The sequence below is a fragment of the Colletes latitarsis genome, unplaced genomic scaffold (assembly GCF_051014445.1).
Source record: "Colletes latitarsis isolate SP2378_abdomen unplaced genomic scaffold, iyColLati1 scaffold0002, whole genome shotgun sequence".
NCBI lineage: Eukaryota > Metazoa > Arthropoda > Insecta > Hymenoptera > Colletidae > Colletes > Colletes latitarsis.
In genome coordinates, this window is record NW_027488365.1 from 25,538,531 (window position 1) to 25,557,163 (window position 18,633).

Below are 18,633 nucleotides of genomic sequence, written 5' to 3' on the forward strand. Positions count from 1 at the left end.
TATGTGAAAAATGCGAAAGTATGACCCTGATGTGGGCAAATCCCAGACCTATCCCAGACCTAACTTGCATTGTCCTCTAAAATATTGATCGAAACCAGGTTTAATTGACTGTTTCAGTGTGGTACCACATTACTACGTGATCCAATCCAGAAATAGCCCAGGATCTAGCCATGAAGTATGAGGAATATGCGAAAGTATGAGCCTGATGAGGGCAAATCCTAGACCTCACCCAGACCTAACATGCGTTATCATCTAAAATATTTATCAAGACCTGGTTTAATTGATTGTTTCAGTGTGGTACCACATTACTACGTGAACCATACCAGAAAAAACCCAGGATCCGTTCAACAGGTATCTGAAGAATGCGAAAGTATGAGTCTGATGAGTGAAAATCTCAGGGCTAACCTGGACCTAACATGCATTATCCTCTAAAATATTGATCCAAACCAGGTTTAGTGGACTGTTTCAGTGTGGTACCACTTTACTACGTGATCCAAAGCAGAAAAAACCCTCGATCAGGACAACATGTATGTTAGAACTGCGAAAGTATGACCCTGATGAGGGTAAATCCCAGGCCTAACCCAGACCTAACATGCGTTATCCTCTAAAATATTTATCAAGACCAGGTTGAATTGATTGTTTCAGTGTGGTCCCACATTACTACGTGATCCAAACCAGAAAAAACCCAGGATCCGTTCAACAAGTATGTGAAGAATGCGAAAGAATGAGTCTGATGAGTGAAAATCCCAGGCCTAACCAAGACCTAACATGCGTTATCCTCTAAAATATTGATCCAAACCAGGTTTAGTGGGCTGTTTCAGTGTGGTACCACATTACTGCGCGATCCAAACCAGAAAAAGCCAGGATCTGTTCAACAAGTATGTGAAAAATGCGAAAGTATGAGCCTGATGTGGGCAAATCCTAGACCTAACCCAAACCTAACATGCGTTATCCTGTAAAATATTGATCAAGACCAGGTTTAATTGAATGTTTCAGTGTGGTACCACATTACTACGTGAACCAAACCAGTAAAAACCCAGGATCCGTTCAACGAGTACGTGTAGTGTGCGAAAGTATGAGTCTGATGAGGGCAAATCCCCGGCCTAACCTAGACCTAACATGCGTTATCCTCAAAAATATTTATCAAGACCAGGTTTAACTGTATGTTTCAGTGTGGTACCACATTACTACGTGATCCAAACCAGTAAAAACCCAGGATCCGTTCAACGAGTATGTGTAGTGTGCGAAAGTATGAGTCTGATGAGGGCAAATCCCCGGCCTAACCTAGACCTAACATGAATTATTCTCTAAAATATTTATCGAAACCAGATTTAATTGACTGTTTCAGTGTTGTACTTCATTGCAACGTGATGCAATCCAGAAAAAGCACAGGATCTAGCCATCTAGTATGAGAAATATGCGAAGGTATGAGCCTGATGAGAGCAAATCCCAGACCTAACCTAGACCTAACATGAATTATTCTCTAAAATATTGATCGAAACCAGGTTTAATTGACTGTTTCAGTGTGGTCCCACATTACTACGTGATCCAATCCAGAAATAGCCCAGGATCTAGCCATGAAGTATGAGAAATATGCGAAAGTATGAGCCTGATGAGGGCAAATCCTAGACCTATCCCAGACCTAACATGCGTTATCCTCTAAAATATTTATCAAGTCCAGGTTTAATTGATTGTTTCAGTGTGGTCCCACATTACTACGTGATCCAAACCAGAAAAAACCCATGATCCGTTCAACAAGTATGTGAAGAATGCGAAAGTATGAGTCTGATGAGTGAAAATCCCAAACCTAACCAAGACCTAACATGCGTTATCCTCAAAAATATTGATCGAAACCTGGTTTAATTGACTGTTTCAGCGTGGTACCAAATTACTACGTGATACAATCCAGAAACAGCCCAGGATCTAGCCATGAAGTATGAGAAATATGCGAAAGTATGAGTGTGATGAGTGAAAATCCCAGGGCTAACCTAGACCTAACTTGCGTTGTCCTTTAAGATATTGATGGAAACCAAGTTTAATTGACTGTTTCAGTGTGGTACCACATTACTACGTGATCTAATCCAGAAATAGCCCAGGATCTAGCCATGAAGTATGAGAAATATGCGAAAGTATGAGCCTGACGAGGGCAAATCCTAGACCTTACCCAGACCTAACATGCGTTATCCTCTAAAATATTTATCAAGATCAGGTTTAATTGATTGTTTCAGTGTGGTACCACATTACTACGTGATCCACACCAGAAAAATCCCAAGATCCGTTCAACAAATATGTGAAGAATGCGAAAGTATGAGTCTGATGAGTGAAAATCCCAGGGCTAACCTAGACCTAACATGCGTTATCCTCTAAAATATTGATCGCAACCAGGTTTAATCGACTGTTTCAGTATGGTTCCACATTACTACGTGATCCAAACCAGAAAAAACCCAGGATCTGTTCAACGAGTATGTGAAGTGTGCGAAAGTATGAGGCTGATGAGGGCAAATCCCCGACCTATCCCAGACCTAACATGCGTTATCCTCTAAAATATTTATCAAGATCAGGTTTAATTGATTGTTTCAGTGTGGTACCACATTACTACGTGATCCACACCAGAAAAAACCCAAGATCCGTTCAACAAATATGTGAAGAATGCGAAAGTATGAGTCTGATGAGTGAAAATCCCAGGGCTAACCTAGACCTAACATGCGTTATCCTCTAAAATATTGATCGCAACCAGGTTTAATCGACTGTTTCAGTGTGGTACCACATTACTACGTGAACCAAACCAGTAAAAACCCAGGATCCGTTCAACGAGTACGTGTAGTGTGCGAAAGTATGAGTCTGATGAGGGCAAATCCCCGGCCTAACCTAGACCTAACATGCGTTATCCTCAAAAATATTTATCAAGACCAGGTTTAACTGTATGTTTCAGTGTGGTACCACATTACTACGTGATCCAAACCAGTAAAAACCCAGGATCCGTTCAACGAGTATGTGTAGTGTGCGAAAGTATGAGTCTGATGAGGGCAAATCCCCGGCCTAACCTAGACCTAACATGAATTATTCTCTAAAATATTTATCGAAACCAGATTTAATTGACTGTTTCAGTGTTGTACTTCATTACTACGTGATGCAATCCAGAAAAAGCCCAGGATCCAGCCATGAAGTATGAGAAATATGCGAAAGTATGAGTCTGATGAGGGCAAATCCCCGGCCTAACCTAGACCTAACATGCGTTATCCTCAAAAATATTTATCAAGACCAGGTTTAATTGAATGTTTCAGTGTGGTACCACATTACTACGTGAACCAAACCAGTAAAAACCCAGGATCCGTTCAACGAGTATGTGTAGTGTGCGAAAGTATGAGTCTGATGAGGGCAAATCCCAGGCCTAACCTAGACCTAACTTTCATTATCCTCTAAAACATTGATCGAAACCAGGTTTAGTGGGCTGTTTCAGTGTGGTACCACATTACTGCGCGATCCAAACCAGAGAAAGCCAGGATCTGTTCAACAAGTATGTGAAAAATGCGAAAGTATGACCCTGATGAGGGCAAATCCCACGCCTAACCTAGACCTAACATGAATTATTCTCTAAAATATTGATCGAAACCAGGTTTAATTGGCTGTTTCAGTGTGGTCCCACATTACTACGTGATCCAAACCAGAAAAAACCCAGGATCCAGCCATGAAGTATGAGAAATATGCGAAAGGAGGAGCCTGATGAGGGCAAATCCTAGACCTAACCCAGACCTAACATGCGTTATCCTCTAAAATATTTATCAAGACCAGGTTTAATTCAATGTTTCAGTGTGGTACCACATTACTACGTGATCCAAACCAGTAAAAACCCAGGATCCGTTCAACGAGTATGTGTAGTGTGCGAAAGTATGAGTCTGATGAGGGCAAATCCCCGGCCTAACCTAGACCTAACATGCGTTATCCTCAAAAATATTTATCAAGACCAGGTTTAACTGTATGTTTCGGTGTGGTACCACACTACTACGTGATCCAATCCAGAAAAAAAACCAGGATCTGTTCAACAAGTATGTGAAAAATGCGAAAGCATGAGTCTGATGAGGGCAAATCCCAGGCCTAACCTAGACATAACTTTCGTTATCCTCTAAAATATTGATCGAAACCAGGTTTAATTGACTGTTTCAGTGTGGTACCACATTACTACGTGATCCAATCCTGAAATAGCCCAGGATCTAGCCATGAAGTATGAGGAATATGCGAAAGTATGAGCCTGATGAGGGCAAATCCTAGACCTAACCGAGACCTAACATGCGTTATCATCTAAAATATTTATCAAGACCTGGTTTAATTGATTGTTTCAGTGTGGTACCACATTACTACGTGAACCATACCAGAAAAAACCCAGGATCCGTTCAACAGGTATCTGAAGAATGCGAAAGTATGAGTCTGATGAGTGAAAATCTCAGGGCTAACCTAGACCTAACATGTATTATCCTCTAAAATATTGATCCAAACCAGGTTTAGTGGACTGTTTCAGTGTGGTACCACTTTACTACGTGATCCAAAGCAGAAAAAACCCTCGATCAGGTCAACATGTATGTTAGAACTGCGAAAGTATGACCCTGATGAGGGCAAATCCCAGGCCTAACCTAGGCCTAACATGAATTATTCTCTAAAATATTTATCGAAACCAGGTTTAATTGACTGTTTCAGTGTTGTACTTCATTACTACGTGATGCAATCCAGAAAAAGCCCTGGATCTAGTCATGAAGTATGAGAAATATGCGAAAGGAGGAGCCTGATGAGGGCAAATCCTAGACCTAACCCAGACCTAACATGCGTTATCCTCTAAAATATTTATCAAGACCAGGTTTAATTCAATGTTTCAGTGTGGTACCACATTACTACGTGATCCAAACCAGTAAAAACCCAGGATCCGTTCAACGAGTATGTGTAGTGTGCGAAAGTATGAGTCTGATGAGGGCAAATCCCCGGCCTAACCTAGACCTAACATGCGTTATCCTCAAAAATATTTATCAAGACCAGGTTTAACTGTATGTTTCGGTGTGGTACCACACTACTACGTGATCCAATCCAGAAAAAAAACCAGGATCTGTTCAACAAGTATGTGAAAAATGCGAAAGTATGAGTCTGATGAGGGCAAATCCCAGGCCTAACCTAGACATAACTTTCGTTATCCTCTAAAATATTGATCGAAACCAGGTTTAGTGGGCTGTTTCAGTGTGGTACCACATTACTGCGCGATCCAAACCACAAAACCCCCAGGATCTGTTCAACAAGTATGTGAAAAATGCGAAAGTATGACCCTGATGTGGGCAAATCCCAGACCTATCCCAGACCTAACTTGCATTGTCCTCTAAAATATTGATCGAAACCAGGTTTAATTGACTGTTTCAGTGTGGTACCACATTACTAGGTGATCCAATCCAGAAATAGCCCAGGATCTAGCTATGAAGTATGAGGAATATGCGAAAGTATGAGCCTGATGGGGGCAAATCCTAGACCTAACCGAGACCTAACATGCGTTATCATCTAAAATATTTATCAAGACCTGGTTTAATTGATTGTTTCAGTGTGGTACCACATTACTACGTGAACCATACCAGAAAAAACCCAGGATCCGTTCAACAGGTATCTGAAGAATGCGAAAGTATGAGTCTGATGAGTGAAAATCTCAGGGCTAACCTAGACCTAACATGTATTATCCTCTAAAATATTGATCCAAACCAGGTTTAGTGGACTGTTTCAGTGTGGTCCCACATTACTACGTGATCCAAACCAGAAAAAACCCAGGATCCGTTCAACAAGTATGTGAAGAATGCGAAAGAATGAGTCTGATGAGTGAAAATCCCAGGCCTAACCTAGACCTAACATGAGTTATCCTCAAAAATATTGATCGAAACCTGGTTTAATCGACTGTTTCAGTGTGGTACCACATTACTATGTGATCCAAACCAGAAAATAGCCCAGGATCTATCCATGAAGTATAAGAAATATGCGAAAGTATGAGCCTGACGAGGGCAAATCCTAGACCTAACCCAGGCCTAACATGCGTTATCCTCAAATATGTTTATCAAGACCAGGTTTAACTGAATGTTTCAGTATGGTACCACATTACTACGTGATCCATACCAGAAAAAACCCAGGATCTGTTCAACAAGTATGTGAAAAATGCGAAAGCATGAGTCTGATGAGGGCAAATCCCAGACCTATCCCAGACCTAACTTGCGTTATCCTCTAAAATATCGATCGAAACAAGGTTTAATTGTCTGTTTCAGCGTGGTACCACATTACTACGTGATACAATCCAGAAACAGCCCAGGATCTAGCCATGAAGTATGAGAAATATGCGAAAGTGTGAGCCTGATGTGGGCAAATCCTAGACCTAACCCAAACCTAACATGCGTTATCCTCTAAAATATTTATCAAGACCAGGTTTATTTGAATGTTTCAGTGTGGTACCACATTACTACGTGATCCAAACCAGAAAAAACCCAGGATCCGTTCTACAAGTATGTGAAAAACGAAACGTATGAGTCTGATGAAGGCAAATCCCAGACCTATCCCAGACCTAACTTGCGTTGTCCTCTAAGATATTGATGGAAACCAGGTTTAATTGACTGTTTCAGTGTGGTACCACATTACTACGTGAACCAAACCAGTAAAAACCCAGGATCCGTTCAACGAGTATGTGTAGTGTGCGAAAGTATGAGTCTGATGAGGGCAAATCCCAGGCCTAACCTAGACCTAACTTTCGTTATCCTCTAAAATATTGATCGAAACCAGGTTTAGTGGGCTGTTTCAGTGTGGTACCACATTACTGCGCGATCCAAACCAGAGAAAGCCAGGATCTGTTCAACAAGTATGTGAAAAATGCGAAAGTATGACCCTGATGAGGGCAAATCCCACGCCTAACCTAGACCTAACATGAATTATTCTCTAAAATATTGATCGAAACCAGGTTTAATTGGCTGTTTCAGTGTGGTCCCACATTACTACGTGATCCAAACCAGAAAAAACCCAGGATCCAGCCATGAAGTATGAGAAATATGCGAAAGGAGGAGCCTGATGAGGGCAAATCCTAGACCTAACCCAGACCTAACATGCGTTATCCTCTAAAATATTTATCAAGACCAGGTTTAATTCAATGTTTCAGTGTGGTACCACATTACTACGTGATCCAAACCAGTAAAAACACAGGATCCGTTCAACGAGTATGTGTAGTGTGCGAAAGTATGAGTCTGATGAGGGCAAATCCCCGGCCTAACCTAGACCTAACATGCGTTATCCTCAAAAATATTTATCAAGACCAGGTTTAACTGTATGTTTCGGTGTGGTACCACACTACTACGTGATCCAATCCAGAAAAAAAACCAGGACCTGTTCAACAAGTATGTGAAAAATGCGAAAGCATGAGTCTGATGAGGGCAAATCCCAGGCCTAACCTAGACATAACTTTCGTTATCCTCTAAAATATTGATCGAAACCAGGTTTAATTGACTGTTTCAGTGTGGTACCACATTACTACGTGATCCAATCCAGAAATAGCCCAGGATCTAGCCATGAAGTATGAGGAATATGCGAAAGTATGAGCCTGATGAGGGCAAATCCTAGACCTAACCGAGACCTAACATGCGTTATCATCTAAAATATTTATCAAGACCTGGTTTAATTGATTGTTTCAGTGTGGTACCACATTACTACGTGAACCATACCAGAAAAAACCCAGGATCCGTTCAACAGGTATCTGAAGAATGCGAAAGTATGACCCTGATGAGGGCAAATCCCAGGCCTAACCTAGGCCTAACATGAATTATTCTCTAAAATATTTATCGAAACCAGGTTTAATTGACTGTTTCAGTGTTGTACTTCATTACTACGTGATGCAATCCAGAAAAAGCCCTGGATCTAGCCATGAAGTATGAGAAATATGCGAAAGTATGAGCCTGATGAGGGCAAATCCTAGACCTAACCCAGACCTAACATGCGTTATCCTCTAAAATATTTATCAAGACCAGGTTGAATTGATTGTTTCAGTGTGGTCCCACATTACTACGTGATCCAAACCAGAAAAAACCCAGGATCCGTTCAACAAGTATGTGAAGTATGCGAAAGAATGAGTCTGATGAGTGAAAATCCCAGGCCTACCCTAGACCTAACTTTCGTTATCCTCTAAAATATTGATCGAAACCAGGTTTAGTGGGCTGTTTCAGTGTGGTACCACATTACTGCGCGATCCAAACCAGAAAAAGCCAGGATCTGTTCAACAAGTATGTGGAAAATGCGAAAGAATGAGTCTGATGAGTGAAAATCCCAGGCCTAACCCAAACCTAACATGCGTTATCCTCTAAAATATTGATCAAGACCAGGTTTAATTGAATGTTTCAGTGTGGTACCACATTACTACGTGAACCAAACCAGTAAAAACCCAGGATCCGTTCAACGAGTATGTGTAGTGTGCGAAAGTATGAGTCTGATGAGGGCAAATCCCCGGCCTAACCTAGACCTAACATGCGTTATCCTCAAAAATATTTATCAAGACCAGGTTTAACTGTATGTTTCAGTGTGGTACCACATTACTACGTGATCCAAACCAGTAAAAACCCAGGATCGGTTCAACGAGTATGTGTAGTGTGCGAAAGTATGAGTCTGATGAGGGCAAATCCCCGGCCTAACCTAGACCTAACATGAATTATTCTCTAAAATATTTATCGAAACCAGATTTAATTGACTGTTTCAGTGTTGTACTTCATTACTACGTGATGCAATCCAGAAAAAGCCCAGGATCCAGCCATGAAGTATGAGAAATATGCGAAAGTATGAGTCTGATGAGGGCAAATCCCCGGCCTAACCTAGACCTAACATGCGTTATCCTCAAAAATATTTATCAAGACCAGGTTTAATTGAATGTTTCAGTGTGGTACCACATTACTACGTGAACCAAACCAGTAAAAACCCAGGATCCGTTCAACGAGTATGTGTAGTGTGCGAAAGTATGAGTCTGATGAGGGCAAATCCCAGGCCTAACCTAGACCTAACTTTCGTTATCCTCTAAAATATTGATCGAAACCAGGTTTAGTGGGCTGTTTCAGTGTGGTACCACATTACTGCGCGATCCAAACCAGAGAAAGCCAGGATCTGTTCAACAAGTATGTGAAAAATGCGAAAGTATGACCCTGATGAGGGCAAATCCCACGCCTAACCTAGACCTAACATGAATTATTCTCTAAAATATTGATCGAAACCAGGTTTAATTGGCTGTTTCAGTGTGGTCCCACATTACTACGTGATCCAAACCAGAAAAAACCCAGGATCCAGCCATGAAGTATGAGAAATATGCGAAAGGAGGAGCCTGATGAGGGCAAATCCTAGACCTAACCCAGACCTAACATGCGTTATCCTCTAAAATATTTATCAAGACCAGGTTTAATTCAATGTTTCAGTGTGGTACCACATTACTACGTGATCCAAACCAGTAAAAACCCAGGATCCGTTCAACGAGTATGTGTAGTGTGCGAAAGTATGAGTCTGATGAGGGCAAATCCCCGGCCTAACCTAGACCTAACATGCGTTATCCTCAAAAATATTTATCAAGACCAGGTTTAACTGTATGTTTCGGTGTGGTACCACACTACTACGTGATCCAATCCAGAAAAAGACCAGGATCTGTTCAACAAGTATGTGAAAAATGCGAAAGCATGAGTCTGATGAGGGCAAATCCCAGGCCTAACCTAGACATAACTTTCGTTATCCTCTAAAATATTGATCGAAACCAGGTTTAGTGGGCTGTTTCAGTGTGGTACCACATTACTGCGCGATCCAAACCACAAAACCCCCAGGATCTATTCAACAAGTATGTGAAAAATGCGAAAGTATGACCCTGATGTGGGCAAATCCCAGACCTATCCCAGACCTAACTTGCATTGTCCTCTAAAATATTGATCGAAACCAGGTTTAATTGACTGTTTCGGTGTGGTACCACATTACTACGTGATCCAATCCAGAAATAGCCCAGGATCTAGCCATGAAGTATGAGGAATATGCGAAAGTATGAGCCTGATGAGGGCAAATCCTAGACCTAACCGAGACCTAACATGCGTTATCATCTAAAATATTTATCAAGACCTGGTTTAATTGATTGTTTCAGTGTGGTACCACATTACTACGTGAACCATACCAGAAAAAACCCAGGATCCGTTCAACAGGTATCTGAAGAATGCGAAAGTATGAGTCTGATGAGTGAAAATCTCAGGACTAACCTAGACCTAACATGCATTATCCTCTAAAATATTGATCCAAACCAGGTTTAGTGTACTCTTTCAGTGTGGTACCACTTTACTACGTGATCCAAAGCAGAAAAAACCCTCGATCAGGTCAACATGTATGTTAGAACTGCGAAAGTATGACCCTGATGAGGGCAAATCCCAGGCCTAACCCAGACCTAACATGCGTTATCCTCTAAAATATTTATCAAGACCAGGTTGAATTGATTGTTTCAGTATGGTACCACATTACTACGTGATCCATACCAGAAAAAACCCAGGATCTGTTCAACAAGTATGTGAAAAATGCGAAAGCATGAGTCTGATGAGGGCAAATCCCAGACCTATCCCAGACCTAACTTGCGTTATCCTCTAAAATATCGATCGAAACAAGGTTTAATTGTCTGTTTCAGCGTGGTACCACATTACTACGTGATACAATCCAGAAACAGCCCAGGATCTAGCCATGAAGTATGAGAAATATGCGAAAGTATGAGCCTGATGTGGGCAAATCCTAGACCTAACCCAAACCTAACATGCGTTATCCTCTAAAATATTTATCAAGACCAGGTTTATTTGAATGTTTCAGTGTGGTACCACATTACTACGTGATCCAAACCAGAAAAAACCCAGGTTCCGTTCTACAAGTATGTGAAAAACGAAACGTATGAGTCTGATGAGGGCAAATCCCAGACCTATCCCAGACCTAACTTGCGTTGTCCTCTAAGATATTGATGGAAACCAGGTTTAATTGACTGTTTCAGTGTCGTACTTCATTACTACGTGACGCAATCCAGAAAAAGCCCAGGATCTAGCCATCAAGTTTGAGAAATATGCGAAAGTATGAGCCTGACGAGAGCAAATCCCAGACCTATCCCAGACCTAACTTGCGTTGTCCTCTAAGATATTGATGGAAACCAGGTTTAATTGACTGTTTCAGTGTTGTACATCATTACTACGTGATGCAATCCAGAAAAAGCCCAGGATCTAGATATCAAGTATGAGAAATATGCGAATGAATGAGCCTGATGAGAGCAAATCCCAGACCTAACCTAGACCTTACATGAATTATTCTCTAAAATATTGATCGAAACCAGGTTTAATTGATTGTTTCAGTGTGGTACCACATTACTACGTGAACCATACCAGAAAAAACCCAGGATCCGTTCAACAAGTATCTGAAGAATGCGAAAGTATGAGTCTGATGAGGGCAAATCCCAGGCCTAACCCAGACCTAACATGCGTTATCCTCAAAAATATTTATCAAGACCAGGTTTAACTGAATGTTTCAGTATGGTACCACATTACTACGTGAACCAGACCAGAAAAAACCCAGGATCCGTTCAACAGGTATCTGAAGAATGCGAAAGTATGAGTCTGATGAGTGAAAATCTCAGGGCTAATCTAGACCTAACATGCATTATCCTCTAAAATATTTATCAAGCCCAGGTTTAATTGATTGTTTCAGTGTGGTCCCACATTACTACGTGATCCAAACCAGAAAAAACCCAGGATCCGTTCAACAAGTATGTGAAGAATGCGAAAGAATGAGTCTGATGAGTGAAAATCCCAGGCCTAACCTAGACCTAACATGCGTTATCCTCAAAAATATTGATCGAAACCTGGTTTAATCGACTGTTTCACTGTGGTACCACATTACTACGTGATCCAATCCAGAAATAGCCCAGGATCTAGCCATGAAGTATGAGAAATATGCGAAAGTATGAGCCTGATGAGGGCAAATCCTAGACCTAACCCAGACCTAACATCCGTTATCATCTAAAATATTTATCAAGACCTGGTTTAATTGATTGTTTCAGTGTGGTACCACATTACTACGTGAACCATACCAGAAAAAACCCAGGATCCGTTCAACAAGTATCTGAAGAATGCGAAAGTATGAGTCTGATGAGTGAAAATCTCAGGACTAACCTAGACCTAACATGCATTATCCTCTAAAATATTGATCCAAACCAGGTTTAGTGTACTCTTTCAGTGTGGTACCACTTTACTACGTGATCCAAAGCAGAAAAAACCCTCGATCAGGTCAACACGTATGTTAGAACTGCGAAAGTATGACCCTGATGAGGGCAAATCCCAGGCCTAACCTAGGCCTAACATGAATTATTCTCTAAAATATTTATCGAAACCAGGTTTAATTGACTGTTTCAGTGTTGTACTTCATTACTACGTGATGCAATCCAGAAAAAGCCCTGGATCTAGCCATGAAGTATGAGAAATATGCGAAAGTATGAGCCTGATGAGGGCAAATCCTAGACCTAACCCAGACCTAACATGCTTTATCCTCTAAAATATTTATCAAGACCAGGTTTAATTGATTGTTTCAGTGTGGTCCCACATTACTACGTGATCCAAACCAGAAAAAACCCAGGATCCGTTCAACAGGTATGTGAAGAATGCGAAAGAATGAGTGTGATGAGTGAAAATCTCAGGCCTTACCTAGACCTAACATGCGTTATCCTCAAGAATATTGATCGAAACCTGGTTTAATCGACTGTTTGATTGTGGTACCACATTACTACGTGACCCATACCAGAAAAAACCCAGGATCCATTCAACAAGTATCTGAAGAATGCGAAAGTATGAGTCTGATGAGTGAAAATCTCAGGGCTAACCTAGACCTAACATGCATTATCCTCTAAAATATGGATCCAAACCAGGTTTAGTGGACTGTTTCAGTGTGGTACCACATTACTATGTGATCCAAACCAGAAAATAGCCCAGGATCTATCCATGAAGTATAAGAAATATGCGAAAGTATGAGCCTGATGAGGGCAAATCCTAGACCTAACCCAGACCTAACATGCGTTATCCTCAAAAATATTTATCATGACCAGGTTTAACTGAATGTTTCAGTGTGGTACCACATTACTACGTGATCCATACCAGAAAAAACCCAGGATCTTTTCCACAAGTATGTGAAAAATGCGAAAGCATGAGTCTGATGAGAGCAAATCCCAGGCCTAACCTAGACATAATTTTCGTTATCCTCTAAAATATTGATCGGAAACAGGTTTAGTGGGCTGTTTCAGTGTGGTACCACATTACTGCGCGATCCAAACCAGAAAAAACCCAGGATCTGTTCAACAAGTATGTGAAAAATGCGAAAGTATGACCCTGATGAGGGCAAATCCCAGACCTATCCCAGACCTAACTTGCATTGTCCTCTAAAATATTGATCGTAACCAGGTTTAATTGACTGTTTCAGTGTGGTACCACATTACTACGTGATCCAATCCAGAAATAGCCCAGGATCTAGCCATGAAGTATGAGAAATATGCGAAAGTATGAGCGTGATGAGGGCAAATCCTAGACCTAACCCAGACCTAACATGCGTTATCATCTAAAATATTTATCAAGACCTGGTTTAATTGATTGTTTCAGTGTGGTACCTCATTACTACGTGAACCATACCAGAAAAAACCCAGGATCCGTTCAACAAGTATCTGAAGAATGCGAAAGTATGAGTCTGATGAGTGAAAATCTCAGGGCTAACCTAGACCTAACATGCACTATCCTCTAAAATATTGATCCAAACCAGGTTTAGTGGACTGTTTCAGTGTGGTACCACTTTACTACGTGATCCAATGCAGAAAAAACCCTCGGTCAGGTCAACATGTATGTTAGAACTGCGAAAGTATGACCCTGATGTGGGCAAATCCCACGCCTAACCTAGACCTAACATGAATTATTCTCTAAAATATTTATCGAAACCAGGTTTAATTGACTGTTTCAGTGTTGTACTTCATTACTACGTGATGCAATCCAGAAAAAGCCCAGGATCTAGCCATCAAGTATGAGAAATATGCGAAAGAATGAGCCTGATGAGAGCAAATCGCAGACCTAACGCAGACCTAACATGAATTATTCTCTAAAATATTGATCGAAACCAGGTTTAATTGACTGCTTCAGTGTGGTACCACATTACTACGTGATCCAAACCGGTAACAGCCCAGGATCCAGCCATGAAGTATGAGAAATATGCGGAAGTATGAGCCTGATGAGGGCAAATCCTAGACCTAACCCAGACCTAACATGCGTTATCCTCTAAAATATTTATCAAGACCAGGTTTAATTGATTGTTTCAGTGTGGTCCCACATTACTACGTGATCCAAACCAGAAAAAACCCAGGATCCGTTCAACAAGTATGTGAAGAATGCGAAAGAATGAGTCTGATGAGTGAAAATCCCAGGCCTAACCTAGACCTAACATGCGTTATCCTCAAAAATATTGATCGAAACCTGGTTTAATCGACTGTTTCAGTGTGGTACCACATTACTACGTGATCCAATCCAGAAATAGCCCAGGATCTAGCCATGAAGTATGAGAAATATGCGAAAGTATGAGCCTGATGTGGGCAAATCCTAGACCTAACCCAGACCTAACATCCGTTATCATCTAAAATATTTATCAAGACCTGGTTTAATTGATTGTTTCAGTGTGGTACCACATTACTACGTGAACCATACCAGAAAAAACCCAGGATCCGTTCAACAAGTATCTGAAGAATGCGAAAGTATGAGTCTGATGAGTGAAAATCTCAGGGCTAACCTAGACCTAACATACATTAACCTCTAAAATATTAATCCAAACCAGGTTTAGTGTACTGTTTCAGTGTGGTACCACTTTATTACGTGATCCAAAGCAGAAAAAACCCTCGATCAGGTCAACACGTATGTTAGAACTGCGAAAGTATGACCCTGATGAGGGCAAATCCCAGGCCTAACCTAGGCCTAACATGAATTATTCTCTAAAATATTTATCGAAACCAGGTTTAATTGACTGTTTCAGTGTTGTACTTCATTACTACGTGATGCAATCCAGAAAAAGCCCCGGATCTAGCCATGAAGTATGAGGAATATGCGAAAGTATGAGCCTGATGAGGGCAAATCCTAGACTTAACCCAGACCTAACATGCGTTATCCTCTAAAATATTTATCAAGACCAGGTTTAATTGATTGTTTCAGTGTGGTCCCACATTACTACGTGATCCAAACCAGAAAAAACCCAGGATCCGTTCAACAAGTATGTGAAGTATGCGAAAGAATGAGTCTGATGAGTGAAAATCCCAGGCCTAACCTAGACCTAACTTTCGTTATCCTCTAAAATATTGATCGAAACCAGGTTTAGTGGGCTGTTTCAGTGTGGTACCACATTACTGCGCGATCCAAACCAGAAAAAGCCGGGATCTGTTCAACAAGTATGTGAAAAATGCGAAAGCATGAGTCTGATGAGAGCAAATCCCAGGTCTAACCTAGACATAACTTTCGTTATCCTCTAAAATATTGATCGAAACCAGGTTGAGTGGGCTGTTTCAGTGTGGTACCACATTACTGCGCGATCCAAACCAGAAAAAACCCAGGATCTGTTCAACAAGTATGTGAAAAATGCGAAAGCATGAGTCTGATGAGTGAAAATCCCAGGCCTAACCTAGACCTAACATGCGTTATCTTCTAAGATATTGAGCGAAACCAGGTTTAATGGACTGTTTCAGTGTGGTACCTCACTACTTCGTGATCCAAACCACAGAAAACCCAGGATCTGTTCAACAAGTATGCGAAAAACGCGAAACTGTGAGCCTGAGGAGGGCAAATCTTAGACCTAACACAGACCTAAGATGCGTTATCCTGTAAAATATTTATCCAGACCAGGTTTCATTGAATGTTTCAGTGTGTTACCACATTACTACGTGATCCAATCCAGAAATAGCCCAGGATCTAGCCATGAAGTATGAGAAATATGCGAAAGTATGAGCCTGATGAAGGCAAATCCTAGACCTAACCCAAACCTAACATGCGTTATCCTCTAAAATATTTATCAAGACCAGGTTTAATTGAATGTTTCAGTGTGGTACCACATTTCTATATGAACCAAACCAGAAAAAACCCAGGATCTGTTAAACGAGTACGCGAAGTGTGCGAAAGTATGAGCCTGATGAGGGCGAATCCCAGACATATCCCAGACCTAACTTGCGTTATCCTCTAAATTATTGATCGAAACAAGGTTTAATTGACTGTTTCAGCGTGGTACCACATTACTACGTGATACATTCCAGAAACAGCCCAGGATCTAGCCATGAAGTATGAGAAATATGCGAAAGCATGAGCCTGATGTGGGCAAATCCTAGACCTAACCCAAACCTAACATGCGTTATCCTCTAAAATATTTATCAAGACCAGGTTTATTTGAATGTTTCAGTGTGGTACCACATTACTACGTGATCCAAACCAGAAAAGACCCAGGATCCGTTCAACAAGTATGTGAAGAATGCGAAAGAATGAGTCTGATGAGTGAAAATCCCAGGCCTTACCTAGACCTAACATGCGTTATCCTCAAGAATATAGATCGAAACCTGGTTTAATCGACTGTTTCAGTGTGGTACCACATTACTATGTGATCCAAACCAGAAAATAGCCCAGGATCTATCCATGAAGTATAAGAAATATGCGAAAGTATGAGCCTGATGAGAGCAAATCCCAGACCTAACCCAGACCTAACATGAATTATTCTCTAAAATATTGATCGAAACCAGGTTTAATTGACTGTTTCAGTGTGGTACCACAATACTACGTGATCCAAAACAGTAATAGTCCAGGATCCAGCCATGAAGTATGAGAAATATGCGAAAGAATGAGCCTGATGAGGGCAAATCCTAGATCTATCCCAGGCCTAACTTGCGTTATCCTCTAAAATATTGATCGAAACCAGGTTTAATTGACCGTTTTAGTGTGGTACCACTTTACTACGTGATCCAAAGCAGAAAAAACCCTCGATCAGGTCAACATGCATGTTAAAACTGCGAAGGAATGAGCCTGATGAAAGCAAACACCAGACCTAACCTAGACCTAACATGAATTATTCTCTAAAATATTGATCAAAACCAGGTTTAATTGAATGTTTCAGTGTGGTACCACATTACTACGTGATCCAAACCAGTAAAAACCCTCGATCACGTCAACATGTATGTTAAAACTGCGAAGGAATGAGCCTGATGAAAGCAAACACCAGACCTAACCTAGACCTAACATGAATTATTCTCTAATATATTGATCAAAACCAGGTTTAATTGAATGTTTCAGTGTGGTACCACATTACAACGTGATCCAAACCAGTAAAAACCCAGGATCCGTTCAACAAGTATGTGAAGAATGCGAAAGTATGAGTCTGATGAGGCCTAATCCCAGACCTATCCCAGACCTAGCTTGCGTTATCCTCTAAAATAATGATCGAAACCAGGTTCAATTGACTGTTTTAGTTGTGGTACCACTTTGCTAGGTGATCCAAAGCAGAAAAAACCCTCGATGAGGTCAACATGCATGTTAAAACTGCGAAAGTATGACCCTGATGAGGGCAAATCCCAGGCCTTACCTAGACCTAACATGCGTTGTCCTCTAAAATATTGATGGAAACCAGGTTTAATGGACAGTTTCAGTGTGGTACCACTTTACTACGTGATCCAAAGCAGAAAAAACCCTCGATCACGTCAACATGTATGTTAAAACTGCGAAGGAATGAGCCTGATGAAAGCAAACACCAGACCTAACCTAGACCTAACATGAATTATTCTCTAAAATATTGATCAAAACCAGGTTTAATTGAATGTTTCAGTGTGGTACCACATTACAACGTGATCCAAACCAGTAAAAACCCAGGATCCGTTCAACAAGTATGTGAAGAATGCGAAAGTATGACCCTGATGAGGGCAAATCCCCGGCCTAACCTAGACCTAACATGCGTTATCCTCTAAAATAATGATCGAAACCAGGTTTAATTGACTGTTTTAGTTGTGGTACCACTTTACTACGTGATCCAAAGCAGAAAAACCCCTCGATGAGGTCAACATGCGTGTTAAAACTGCGAAAGTATGACCCTGATGAGGTCAAATCCCAGACATATCCCAGACCTGACATGCAATATCCTCTAAAATATTAATCAAGACCTGATTTAATTGATTGTTTCGGTGTGGTCCCACATTACTACGTGATCCAAACCAGAAAAAACCCAGGATCCGTTCAACAAGTATGTGATGAATGCGAAAGTATGAGTCTGATGAGAGCAAATCCCAGACCTAACCTAGACCAAACATGAATTATTCTCTACAATATTGATCGAATCCAGGTTTAATTGACTGTTTCAGCGTGGTCCCACATTACTACGTGATCCAAACCAGAAAAAACCCAGGATCCGTTCAACAAGTATCTGAAGAATGCGAAAGTATGAGTCTGATGAGTGAAAATCTCAGGGCTAACCTAGACCTAACATGCATTATCCTCTAAAATATTGATCCAAACCAGGTTTAGTGGACTGTTTCAGTGTGGTACCACATTACTATGTGATCCAAACCAGAAA